Source organism: Hemicordylus capensis, chromosome 5, assembly GCF_027244095.1.
Source record: "Hemicordylus capensis ecotype Gifberg chromosome 5, rHemCap1.1.pri, whole genome shotgun sequence".
Taxonomy (NCBI): Eukaryota; Metazoa; Chordata; class Lepidosauria; order Squamata; family Cordylidae; genus Hemicordylus; species Hemicordylus capensis.
Window position 1 is genome coordinate 162920688 of NC_069661.1, and position 11674 is coordinate 162932361.

At 46.2% G+C, this 11674-nt stretch overlaps 1 protein-coding gene across 1 annotated transcript in view; it reads right to left on the reverse strand.

Annotated features, from left to right (window-relative positions):
- Positions 1-10373, reverse strand: part of LOC128327606 (phospholipase A2 inhibitor and Ly6/PLAUR domain-containing protein-like) — a 32201-nt gene extending 21828 nt beyond the window's left edge. The window contains exon 1 of the mRNA XM_053256592.1: positions 10361-10373. The gene's annotated coding sequence lies outside the window, so the exon portion shown is untranslated. The remainder of the gene's footprint in view (positions 1-10360) is intronic.
- Between the last annotated feature and the right edge of the window lie 1301 nt (positions 10374-11674).

An 11674-nucleotide genomic window follows, 5' to 3' on the forward strand; every position in this document is an offset into this window, starting at 1 on the left:
CCACGGTATCCTTCTGGGGCGCCTGATAGGGGTGAGTCCGAACCGGTCCGGCGGCCATTCTAAGGAATGGCCGAACTGCCGGACCGGTTCGGCCCTTGCTGGTCCGGGTCCGGGTGGGGGGTATAACTTTAAGGGCGGGAGGGCTTTCTTACCCCTCCCGCCTCTTCACCCCCTCCAGTGCCCGTATTTAACTGAATAACGGGGCGCTGGAAACCAGCCGCCCCGCCCCCCCTGAGCAGATTCACATAGAAAAGTGCCCATACCCCTGCCGCCGTCGCCCGCCCGCCAGCCAGCCCTCCCTCCCTCCCAGCTGCCCGCCGGCCCGCCCGAGTCCTTACCGAAGGCTGCCGGAGAAAACGAGAGGAGCTCCCGGACAGAGCTCCTCTCGTTAGAAAGGCCTGCTGCAGAATGAAGGTGCTTTGCGCGTGCGCGCATGCGCGCGCCACAAAGGACACCAGAAGCCCGGTCTACCCGCCGGGAAAAGGCCGGGTAGACCGGGCCTCCGGCGATCGGAGGCCCGGTCTACCCAGCCTTTTCCCGGCGGGTAGACCGGGCCTCCGGCGTCCTTTGCGGCACGCACATGCGCGCGCAAAGCACCTTCATTCTGCAGCAGGCCTTTCTAACGAGAGGAGCTCTGTCCGGGAGCTCCTCTCGTTTTCTCCGGCAGCCTTCGGTAAGGACTCGGGCGGGCCGGCGGGCAGCTGGGAGGGAGGGAGGGCTGGCTGGCGGGCGGGCGACGGCGGCAGGGGTATGGGCACTTTTCTATGTGAATCTGCTCAGGGGGGGCGGGGCGGCTGGTTTCCAGCGCCCCGTTATTCAGTTAAATACGGGCGCTGGAGGGGGTGAAGAGGCGGGAGGGGTAAGAAAGCCCTCCCGCCCTAAAAGAAAGGGCCCCCCTTCGGTGCCGGTCCGGACTGGTCCGGACCGTGCACATCTCTAGCGCCTGAAGGGGTTGGGAGCGGGAGGCATGGCTTTGCAGTGGATCTGCTCCTGCTTCTCAGGTAGGTTCCAGATGGTGTCACTTGGAGACTGTCACTCTTCAAAACAAGAGCTCTTGTATGGAGTCCTGCAACACTCCATACTCTCTCCAATGCTTTTTAACATCTACATGAAACCACTGGGAAGGATCATCAGGGGATTTGGTGCAGGGTGTTATCAGTATGCTGATGACACCCAAATCTATTTCTCCATGTCAACTTCAACAGGACATGGCCTGACTTCCCTAAATGCCTGCCTAGAGGTGGTAATGGGCTGGATGAAGGAGAACAAACTGAGGCTCAATCCAAGCAAGACAGAGGTACTCACTGTGGGAGGTCAAGACTTAGGATGTGGTTTTGAACTGCCAGTTCTGGATGGGGCTGCACACCCTTGGAAAGAGCAGGTACGTAGTCTGGGAGTATTTCTGGACCCAAACCTCTCCCTGATTTCTCAGGTTGAGGCAGTGGCCAGGAGTGCTTTCTATCAGCTTTGGCTCATTCAGCAGCTACGTCCATTTCTGGAGATGCACATGGTGATAACATCCAGATGCAACTTCTGCAATGCACTCTACACTGGGCTGCGGTCGTATGTAGTTCAGAAACTGCACTTAGTACAGAATCCAGCAGCCAGGTTGGTGTCTGCAGTTGCCCAAAGAGATCATATTACACCCATTTTAAAATAATTACGCTGTCTGCCAATAAGTTTCATGGCCAGCCTTCGTGCTAGCCCTTGTGCAACTGTTTTTCAGGTTTCTTTTCTGTGACAATAGCAGTTGTCCAGCATTAAAATAAATGTGATGGTGTTCACCCCTTGTTTTGGCTTTTAATCTGCTTAGGTATGTGTTTCAGTGCAACAGATCTCAAACTTATAGTCTCCTAATATTTAAAGGGGGGGGGGGAGAGAACCCTGATGGATCAGACTGATGATGGTTCATTGGGTCCTATTTTCTGTTTCCCACAGTGGCCATCCAGATTACTCTGGTAAGCCCACTAATAGGTCATTATAGTTCTCTGCCTGAAACAACTGATTTAGATGTTATACTAGTCCCTTTCAGATTTTGGGGAAAAAGTACGGTGTAGTCATGTACACTCTCTGACTTGAAAGTGGGTTGGGACGTGTGTCCCCCTGGTGCGTCACTCCCTCCCCTCACTCTTCCCACCCATGCTGTTCATATTTTTGGTGTCCGTCTGAAGAGGTGAATGCTGTAAACGTGAGCAACACAGGTGCAGAGTGAGGGACACATTGGCGCGGGGGACTTGCAAACCCACTCTGGGTGGCATACACAACTATGCAGTTCTTTTAAAATAACATACGAAAAGGGCTACTGTCTCTAAACATGGAGGTTCCATTGAGCCATCATGACTAATAGCTAATTTTTATACTTTGTGGCGGGGAGATATACATAAAAATCTCACAAAATGGTGAGGCGAGCATAAGGGAGATAGGAAGAAAAGCTAAACTTGACTTCTATACATCACTTTTAAAAAAAATTCATTGGAAGAGTGTTCTTGATATGACTTAATAGTTGTACATTGTTTCACAACCCGGTTGTTCTCCAAGCAGCTCACAGCAATAACAAGGCATCAAGAGTTAACAACATATGGATAGCATTTCATAAATCATTCTCTTGTCCTGGATTTGTACAGCTAGAACTCATAATATCCAAAGATGTTAAAAATGTTTTTAAAAATAAAATCAAAGCTTAAGGAGCGGGTGGGGAATTACAAAGTAAAGTGGATATGCAGGGGAAAACTTGTACTTCTCATTATTAGTTTCATCACATACTGTACTATACCCTGCAGGTGTACGTTACACTTGTATGTAATGCAACTACATTCTAGCAGCAATCAAATTAGCATTAAATGTGATGTTTGGGTGAAGTATCATATCTTCCCAGCAACAAAGTATATGTTGAAAAGTCAGAATAACTTCAATCCTCAGGAAACATTCCTCAGAGATTTAGGAGAAGATTGCATTTATTTTACTAATAGAGCTGCTAGCTATATTTTAAACATCTCTGTGAATGGCAGATACTGGTGTCACGGGGATGTTTAAAAGAACATTTTGGAAACAAGAAGCATCTATCTGTGCTCTAGAGCTGCTATACTCTGAATAAGGAGGATGCTGTACATATTTAAGGCTGATGCTCTGGAATAGATCAGGGAATCCTACAGTGATCACTTCTATGCCTCTTGAGTACACACACGCGCACACACACCATAAGAGATGCACTACACACTTGCAGACAGTGCACTAGTCTCCCCCATACCATATGTTACTACCATCATATAATGAGATACTACTTACCACTGGCTAGGAATGCTGAGAAAAGGCAAACACGAAAGAAGGCCTGCATTGTTGTTAGATCAAAATAGGGTTAAGCCTCTGAAGTGGCCAGCTCTCTATCTGGGAGTTATAGTCATATAAACAATTACTACAAAGAAGGGAGGAGCATTCAAAAGCATCTTTCCTCTCAGGGCCACGTTACAGAGGAAGTTGTGTAATGAAAGCTTATTAAATTTAGTTTCATCTTTCCTCCAGGGAAGAAGCACAACATTTTATCCTCCTCCAAAAAAATAGTGACTGACTGCCTTGGTCAAGAGGATGCAGATTTCAGTCTTGTAGGATCTACCCGGACTGTTTTGGACAATATGATTAGTCTAAACCAGGGATTACCAACCTTTTCCTACAAGTATACACTTCTGTGTCAGACCTCCAGCTCAGGTATCCCATAGAGATGTTTTGTATGTGCATGTGTGTATTTAAACACAAACACACACACATTGAAATGTTACACAGTTATGAGACAGGCTACTGCAGTCGCTGACTTACATCCAAACTAAGTTACTCATGAATTCTCCCACTGAAATTAATGGGGAAAGTTGCCTTGTCTTATCAGTTTAAATGGGTGTAAAGGTAATGTGTGCTGTTGTGTCAGTGTCGACTACTAGCTCATGTACTGTAGTACAATCCAAAAGCAAGGAAATGTGATTAAGCAAAGAAAACCAAAAATTTGGATGCAGGAGGGAGGCACAGGTTCAAATGGTTGCTCAGCCATTAAGTTGTCTTGGTGACCATCTCTCGGGCTAATCTGCCTCAAAGATCTGTTGCTACAGATGCATGCTAGGTGCTCTTTCAAACAATTTGAGGGAAGCAGCCTTGATATAAATCAATGATTTTATTTTCCTGCTTATACATAGATATAGATATAGTGTAGGAACTCTCACTGAAGAAACCAACATACACTCTTATGCTTAAAAAAAAAAGTGTGTGTGTTGTGGTGGTGGGGATATAAACCAACCATAAGTTAGGAGTATGGGCATTTGACATAGACTTAGGATCCAAACTACACACAGATGCATATTTCTTTCCACCAGAGTGTGTGTGTGCATGTGTCTTTTTATTTAAACGCTTCTGAGAGGCTACATTCAAGGTTTGAAGAGTGGCAGGAGGATGGGTTACTACACGTTTCCCGGTTTTTAGCTTAAGAAATTCATCAGCCCTACACAGTGCTTTTCTCTTTGTAGTGGAAACCCTGTAAGTGTTCCATCTAGTACAGCCAGCTTCATCTAGTACAGTGCAGTTTCCACCAATGCCCAGTCAGATGCCCCCAGAAAGCTCACAAGGAAGCACAAAAGCAGCAGCAACACCCCCCCCCCCACTATCTGGTAACCAAGGGCATACCAACAAGCAGCCATCTTCTAACAGCAGTTCTTAAAGGTATAGTCCACTGTAACAACTTTGTTATATTGGCATTATAACAAACAAAAACAATAACTTCTTCCAAAAATACACACAGACATGCCAATTAGATGCTATTATCAGAGTGTAAAGGCCAATGAATCACACACTCGCTTCCTTTCAAACAGATGCATGTAAACAAACATTAGATTTACCAACAGGAGACTCCAGGTTCCTCCCTAGTAACTTCCCTCCCACAGATCTCCTCTCTTCTCAACAGGAAATCTATCGCTGAAGTGCATTCCAATTTAGCCCTGCCCTCCTTAAGCATGCCTGAGCCTTAATGGAGATGGCAGAAGTCGGCTTGCTAATGGAGAGTGGCATCGTGTTTCAAATTCCAGTCTTCCAAGTGTCTGAATTAAACAACTGCTCTCTACTATCACAGGAATCTGATAATCAGGCTTGACTTGGTGTTGTTTCAGAGGATTCCGTTGTGTACTAACAGAACAGAGCACACCTAACCATATGGACTCAGAAAAGGTCCCATGTCATTCAATGGGGCTTGCTTCCAAGTCCACCTCTATACTGCAGAATTTTGGGCTTACACCAAAGTTAATGAATCTTGCACACACACCCCAAATGGGTCCTCAGATTTAGTTCTTTTATCTCTAGTGTTTAATTTGAAAAACTGGAAGAGTCAGGCCAAACATAATTTAATTATTCTAAAAGCATTTTGGGGTTTGAGGGAATTGGAACCAGGGCCACAGCATGAGAGAGGAAGATCTAATCTTCCCCCCTGTGGTGCTGCAAGCACCATTCCCATTCAAATGCCCCACCTTCCAGAGTGGGTATATAAAAGACCTTGCTGTTGCCCAGGGTCTCTGATGCACTTCCTGCTTTGTTGTATCCAGCTTTATGCTTACATTGTCTGCGTTTCTTGGTAAATGGAACATCATTTTATTTTATTTATTTATTTAACATATTTTTATACCACCCCAAACTAATGTCTCTTGGAGGTTTACAACAAGATAAAACAAATATTTTATTTATTTAACGTATTTTTATACCACCCAAATTCTTTTGCCAAATTCTTGTCCATTGCCTATCACCCAGAACTAGTTAATGTGAAGCAAAATTTCCTGTGGGAATGCCACTTTTGTAAGAAACTGTGCAGAATAGATACATATGTATTGATCACTACACATGGGTTTCTGCACAACACCTGCACAGAAGAAACTTCCATGTAGAAAATGTGTCTCTTGTAAATTGACCCTAAATTTTCCATCCATGACCAGGATATCTGAGAGTTAGAGTCAATAATAAAGGAACAGCACACTGCTTGTGACAGGAAGGGGCAAATTACAATGATTTCTTAGTCTGGCAAGGGCTGGTTTTGGCCCTGGCAGAACTTGGCTGTCTGCTCCTGTTGCAAATTCCTCTGTCTAGTGTTGCGAAATAATGTATCCTCCTCCCTCCAGGTGCCAAAGTAAGCACTAGTGTGGTGAATGCACATATACCCCATCATGCGCCAACAGTCATCACCAGACAAAGGCTGTCAGGAATTTGGGCAGGTGATCCTCTAGGACAAAGTCATGTTTTTTAAAAAAAGCATGAGATGAGACAGAAAATGACACCGGAATCCTCACATAACTCCTGACGGTTGTTCTAAGTCTTTAATAGAAATGGCTCATGTTTTCAGGTTTTGATCAACAACTATGTCTAGATGGTACAGTGTTCCTTTTAACAGGGATTTCCAGATGTTGTTGACTATAAGTCCCATCATCCCTGTCTGGACAGGGGCGCAATTTCAGTGCTTGCCCTAGGCGCAATTTTCCCTAGATACGCCTCTGGTGCTGACAGACAGTCTACGGTCAGTTAAACAGGGTTAAGGAAGTGCTCGCTCCCTTAACCTCATTTAACAGCCAGGCTTCATAGCTGGGTCTGCTGCCAAGGCACTGCAGGGAGCTGAGCGGCTCGTGGCAGTTCTCACGGGCAGCCCTGTCTTGGCTGCTCGTGAGAACAGCCTCATACAATCACAATAGATGCCTGTATATTTTCCCATCCATGGCTAATAGCTTCAGGGAAGGGGGGGCAATATGCACAGAGCAGGGGTTCTCAAACCTGTTGACACTGTAGATCCCTAAAATAATATATAAAGTTAGCTGACTTTCCCCTCACCTTTTGTTTAAAGCAATTGACTTGATCTTTTCAATGTAAAGGATGACTTCACTTGCCCCTGCTTATTTTAATTTAATTTTTTAAATCTGGGCTTTATGTTTGAGACTGCCAATCTAATTTGGGGCGAGTTTATTTTTGATCAGTATTTGCTCTTTATTGTGGCAACTGCTGAAAACTCTGGTTTACGCAAGTAGGATGTTGCAAAGGGAATCAGGATTCCCATAGCTTTCTTGCTTATTTCTTAGCTTGCACACTCATCCAAAATTCAGGAAGGTACACCATCAGGAACTTAAAGGAGTCCTGAAGAGCAGCCAGCATCTCCTAGGTGTGGGGAGGTCAGGACTAACCAGGGGTGTGACAAGGCTGGAATGGGTCCTGGGACAAATAGTGAAGGTGGGCCCCTGCACCTCCACCTCCTTCTTCAAAGAGGCAGGAGCAGGAGAGCAAAGAGCAGGCTGTCACTCAGCTGGTGGCACCCAGGGACATTTGTCCCTCCCCCCACCCCCTTGTTGCTATATCCCTCTGACTCCACCATTCACAAAGCCAAAGGTAGGCACTAGGCACAGTAGGTGGTGCTTCTTTGGCCAAGTGGCCGGAACAGATTTCTCTCTTGGGATACATTTGCAAGAGCTTTTCTCCTGAGAGGGAGTTCTCTCCTGGCGCTTCTGCCAAAAGAGTGCAGCTGCTGTTGTGAGTGGCAGAGGATATGCGTGGTTGTCAGAGCCCTTCTCCCTGCCCGCTACCCATAGTCCTTAACCTACCCTGCATCCTGGAGATGTTGGGAAGATCCCTGCCTCTTGACAACTCCCTCCTGACTCCTCACCTCCTTGCTTATGAAGCACCCCACCCCCAGAGGGTTTAGAGCTACAGTTTGAGAAGAGGAATGCAACATGTAGCTTGGCCCTGAATCCCCTGAAGCCTTGCCCTCCAACCCCAAATCTACTACTAGGAGCGTTTGTTCTATCCTGACCCAAAATGGGGTACTAACTTTGAAGGGATATTATGGGGGAGAGGTTAGGCATGTTGTCTGCCTGCTTTCCCTGATTGTTGCAGTAAATAGCGTGTGCTCTCTCTCTCACTCTCGCTGTCTTCATTTTTCTCCTTTCCATTCTCTTTCTTAAACTCTCTCCTTCATTTCTACCCCTTTCATCTTTTTAAAAAGGTTTTAGAAAAAATAAAGTTGTGGTAGTGTATATTAATCCAGTTTAGATTAATCTGTATGCACCAATTGAAGACCAAAAATATAGACTCTTTCCACAGGGGCAACAAATACCCAGACCTCAGGATTGGCAAGACAGACCTCTTAAAGAAACAGGAGCCTTCTTTGGGAAGAAATGGGAAGTCCTATAAGGAACAAATGAGCTACTCTCAGCTCCAGGGTTATACTAATAACCCTGTAATTTCTGTTCACCACACATCTGCCAACCTGTCACAGGTACAGGAAGCTTGCAAAAAAAACACACCCTGAAATGGCAACCCTATTTTGCTCCAGGCAGAAAAATCACTGTTGTGACACAGTTTGGTTTTGTAGCCAGGTTACACAAGGAAGATGATTGCATAATGGCATACTTTAAGGGAGAGTCATTTGTCTTACTGTTCAGGCAAGTGTCTATGGGCGTTTCTGGTTTCCGGGGTTAATAATTGGGGCTGTGATACATTCCAGTTAAAAATGCCACAGGAGGATTCTCTTGTTGATATTTTCATGGATTTTGTGACTGACACATCTTTCATGCATACATATGCAAGTATACCATGAATGTTGACTCTAGAGAGTATAATTCAAAAGGTGAGTAATGTGATAGCATTTCTAGCATTAAGCATCTTCCTCTCTGAAATTGTTGCTGAAGAGACACAAGTCTCACTTTAGCACTTGCTGTTGCCACTATTTAATTTGGAAGAAGAAAGCTATTGAATTCATTGGGAAGCCAGAAATGCCTATAGGGAGGCATTTTTGTTTAGAGCTCAAAAACTACCTATATCTCTGGTTACCATGAACGAGGTTGGCCCTTGTATAACGCAAGGTGGGGCTATCATCTCCGGCAGAAAAAGCAAGGGGGCAGCATGTGCTGCCATGACCACCATTACAGCTGCCTACCGCTTCTCTACTCTCCAGCTCCCCAATCTCTCCCTCCCCTTCTCCTCTCTACCCTTACCCTGACTCAGAAGTTCGTCAGTGGCATGTCATGCCTGCTATCACTGCCCTTCTTCTGCCTGGATAAGAGCAGTGAGTGATAGGCTCCACCACGTGCGGCAAGGGGGACAGCACCACACCATGTTGTGCCGACTGAGAATGGGGATGGGCGAGAGCCTGAAGACATAGCCAGCCAGTAACATGGAGAGAAGGAAGGGTTGATGCTGCCTGACACTCCTCCCCTCTTCTGGGAGGATGCAAGTGAGTCGAAGAGCAGGGAGCGTTCTGTTTCTCCCCTTTATCCCTTATGAGGCTTCAAAGTATTCCTGGGATTCAAGTACCCCTAGTTGAGAACCCCTGGGCGAATTATAGGCCCCTTCTGGCCCTTTAAATCTATGCTCTTGTTATTCTATGTAATGCTTAAAAAAAAAAAGCATGGTGCATGAAGGTGTGGTGGGATGCCTTTTTCTGTTTGATGGCTTACATAAATTGTAAGGTAAAGTGTGTCACCGAGTTGATTTCGACACCTGGCGCCCACAGAGCCCCGTGGTTTTCTTTGGTAGAATACAGGAAGGGTTTACCATTACCTGGGTTTACCAGGGTTTACTCCTCCTGCACAGTATGAGAAAAGAACATAAGAACAGCCCTGCTGGATCAGGCCCAAGGCCCATCTAGTCCAGCATCCTGTTTCGCACAGTGGCCCACCAGATGCCGCTGGAAGCCACAGGCAGGAGTTGAGAGCGTGCCCTCTCTCCTGCTGTTACTCCCCCGCAACTGGTACTCAGAGGCATCCTGCCTTTGAGGCTGGAGGTGGCCTGTAGCCCTCCGACTAGTAGCCATTGATAGACCTCTCCTCCATGAAGTTATCCAAACCCCTTTCAGCATCTTCCTATATCGCTGCTGCCCGATATAGTACCAGCGGGGATTAGAAACTGACAACCTTCTTGCTAGTCAAGCATTTCCCTGCTGCACCACTTAAGGTGGCACATAAATTCTACATGTCACTAAAAATACATTTAAAAAAATAAAAAAAGATATCTAAACCCAAACAAGCCATTTTGAGTTATAAGTAATATTAATGGAATCTTCATAAATATTATACAATTTTCTGACATAAGAACATTTATGCATTTGGGTAAACTGAAACCGTGCATAAGCAGCAGTAGCAGCAGTGGTAACAATATTCACACTTATTCAAAGTCCACTGTAGGAACATAATTCTACCTTTTCTATCTTGCTTTACACAGAGTTGTTGCAGTAAAGCTTTCCAATTAGTTTATAATACAGTTGCATTTACAAGACACCTCTGTTCTAATTTCTTTACTATTCTGTACTTACTGTATGTATATATTCCCTATTCTTGTCAGCAGAGAATGAATCGTTGGCACTCACCTGAATGGTCATTCTCCTCAGAAGTATGGATGGCATCCGAGAGCATCATGGGTTGCCACGACCTCCTGCTCCGAGACAGGGCCAATCAGAGAGCTTTCCTTCTCTAACAGGAGGGAGGGGCAAACCCCTCAGGCTTCAGTCTATTATTAGCTCTCCGATGCTCCGGCTAGAAGAGAACAGTACCAAGGAGAGAACTAAACAAGAAATCGCGAGGGAAACAATCAGAACAGAGAAGCAGAAATAGAGTAGTCAGAAAAAACTTCCTCACTGAAAAAAACCCTCCCTTCAGGTAAACGAACAACCGCGGAAGGGCAGAGCCTCCCCACATCAATACAGGGGACAGAGAGGTTAGAAGAAGTCGAGAAATAGACAGAACCACATACGAACGAGCGGGTGGGTCGGATGCCATCCATACTTCTGAGGAGAATGACCATTCAGGTGAGTGCCAACAATTCATTCTCCCTCAGAAGAGGATGGCATTCGAGAGCATCATGGGACATGCCATAGCCGCTATCAGCATTGGGTGGGAGACCGTGAGTATGGTCCTATGCAGAAACCACCTGCTGCAGGACTTGTCTGCCAAAAGAAGCATCAGCAGAAGCCCAATCATGGATCTTATAAAATTTTACAAAGGTGGAGAGGGAGGCCCACGTGGCCGCCCTACAGATATCAGCCAAAGGAGCCATGGTGGCAAGGGCTGCGGAAGACGCCGCGCTGCGAGTTGAATGAGCAGTTATACCCTCCGGTACTGCCACCTTGGCTGCCGTGTAAGCCAGGCGAATGCACTCACAGATGCAGCGTGCCAGTGTAGAAGAAGACACCTTCCTCCCCAGAGAACAGTCTCTGAAAGAAACAAACAAGGGGTCAGAGACCCTAAACCCTTTGGTACGCCGCAGATAGATCCTGAGTGCCCTGCGGACATCGAGAGTGTGCCATTCCTTCTCTTTAGGGGAAGAAGGCTTAGGACAGAAAGAGGGCAGAATCAGCTCCTGGGACCTGTGAAACAGGGAATTAACCTTAGGGAGGTAAGTGGGGTCAGTATGTAACACAACGTAATCAGAGTAGACTAGGCACAACTCCTTTCTGGCCGATAACGCGCCCAGGTCCGACACCCGATGGGCGGAAGTGATGGCCACTAGAAACAAAACCTTAAAGGTAAGGAGATGTAATGGAACAGTCCGTAATGGTTCGAAGGGGGACTTAACGAGCGCTCGGAGAACCAAATTCAGGTCCCAGGTAGGGAAACGATGGACCGGCGGGGGGTTGAGAGCCATTGCACCCTTAAGGAATCTTTGGACATGGGGGCGCCCTGAC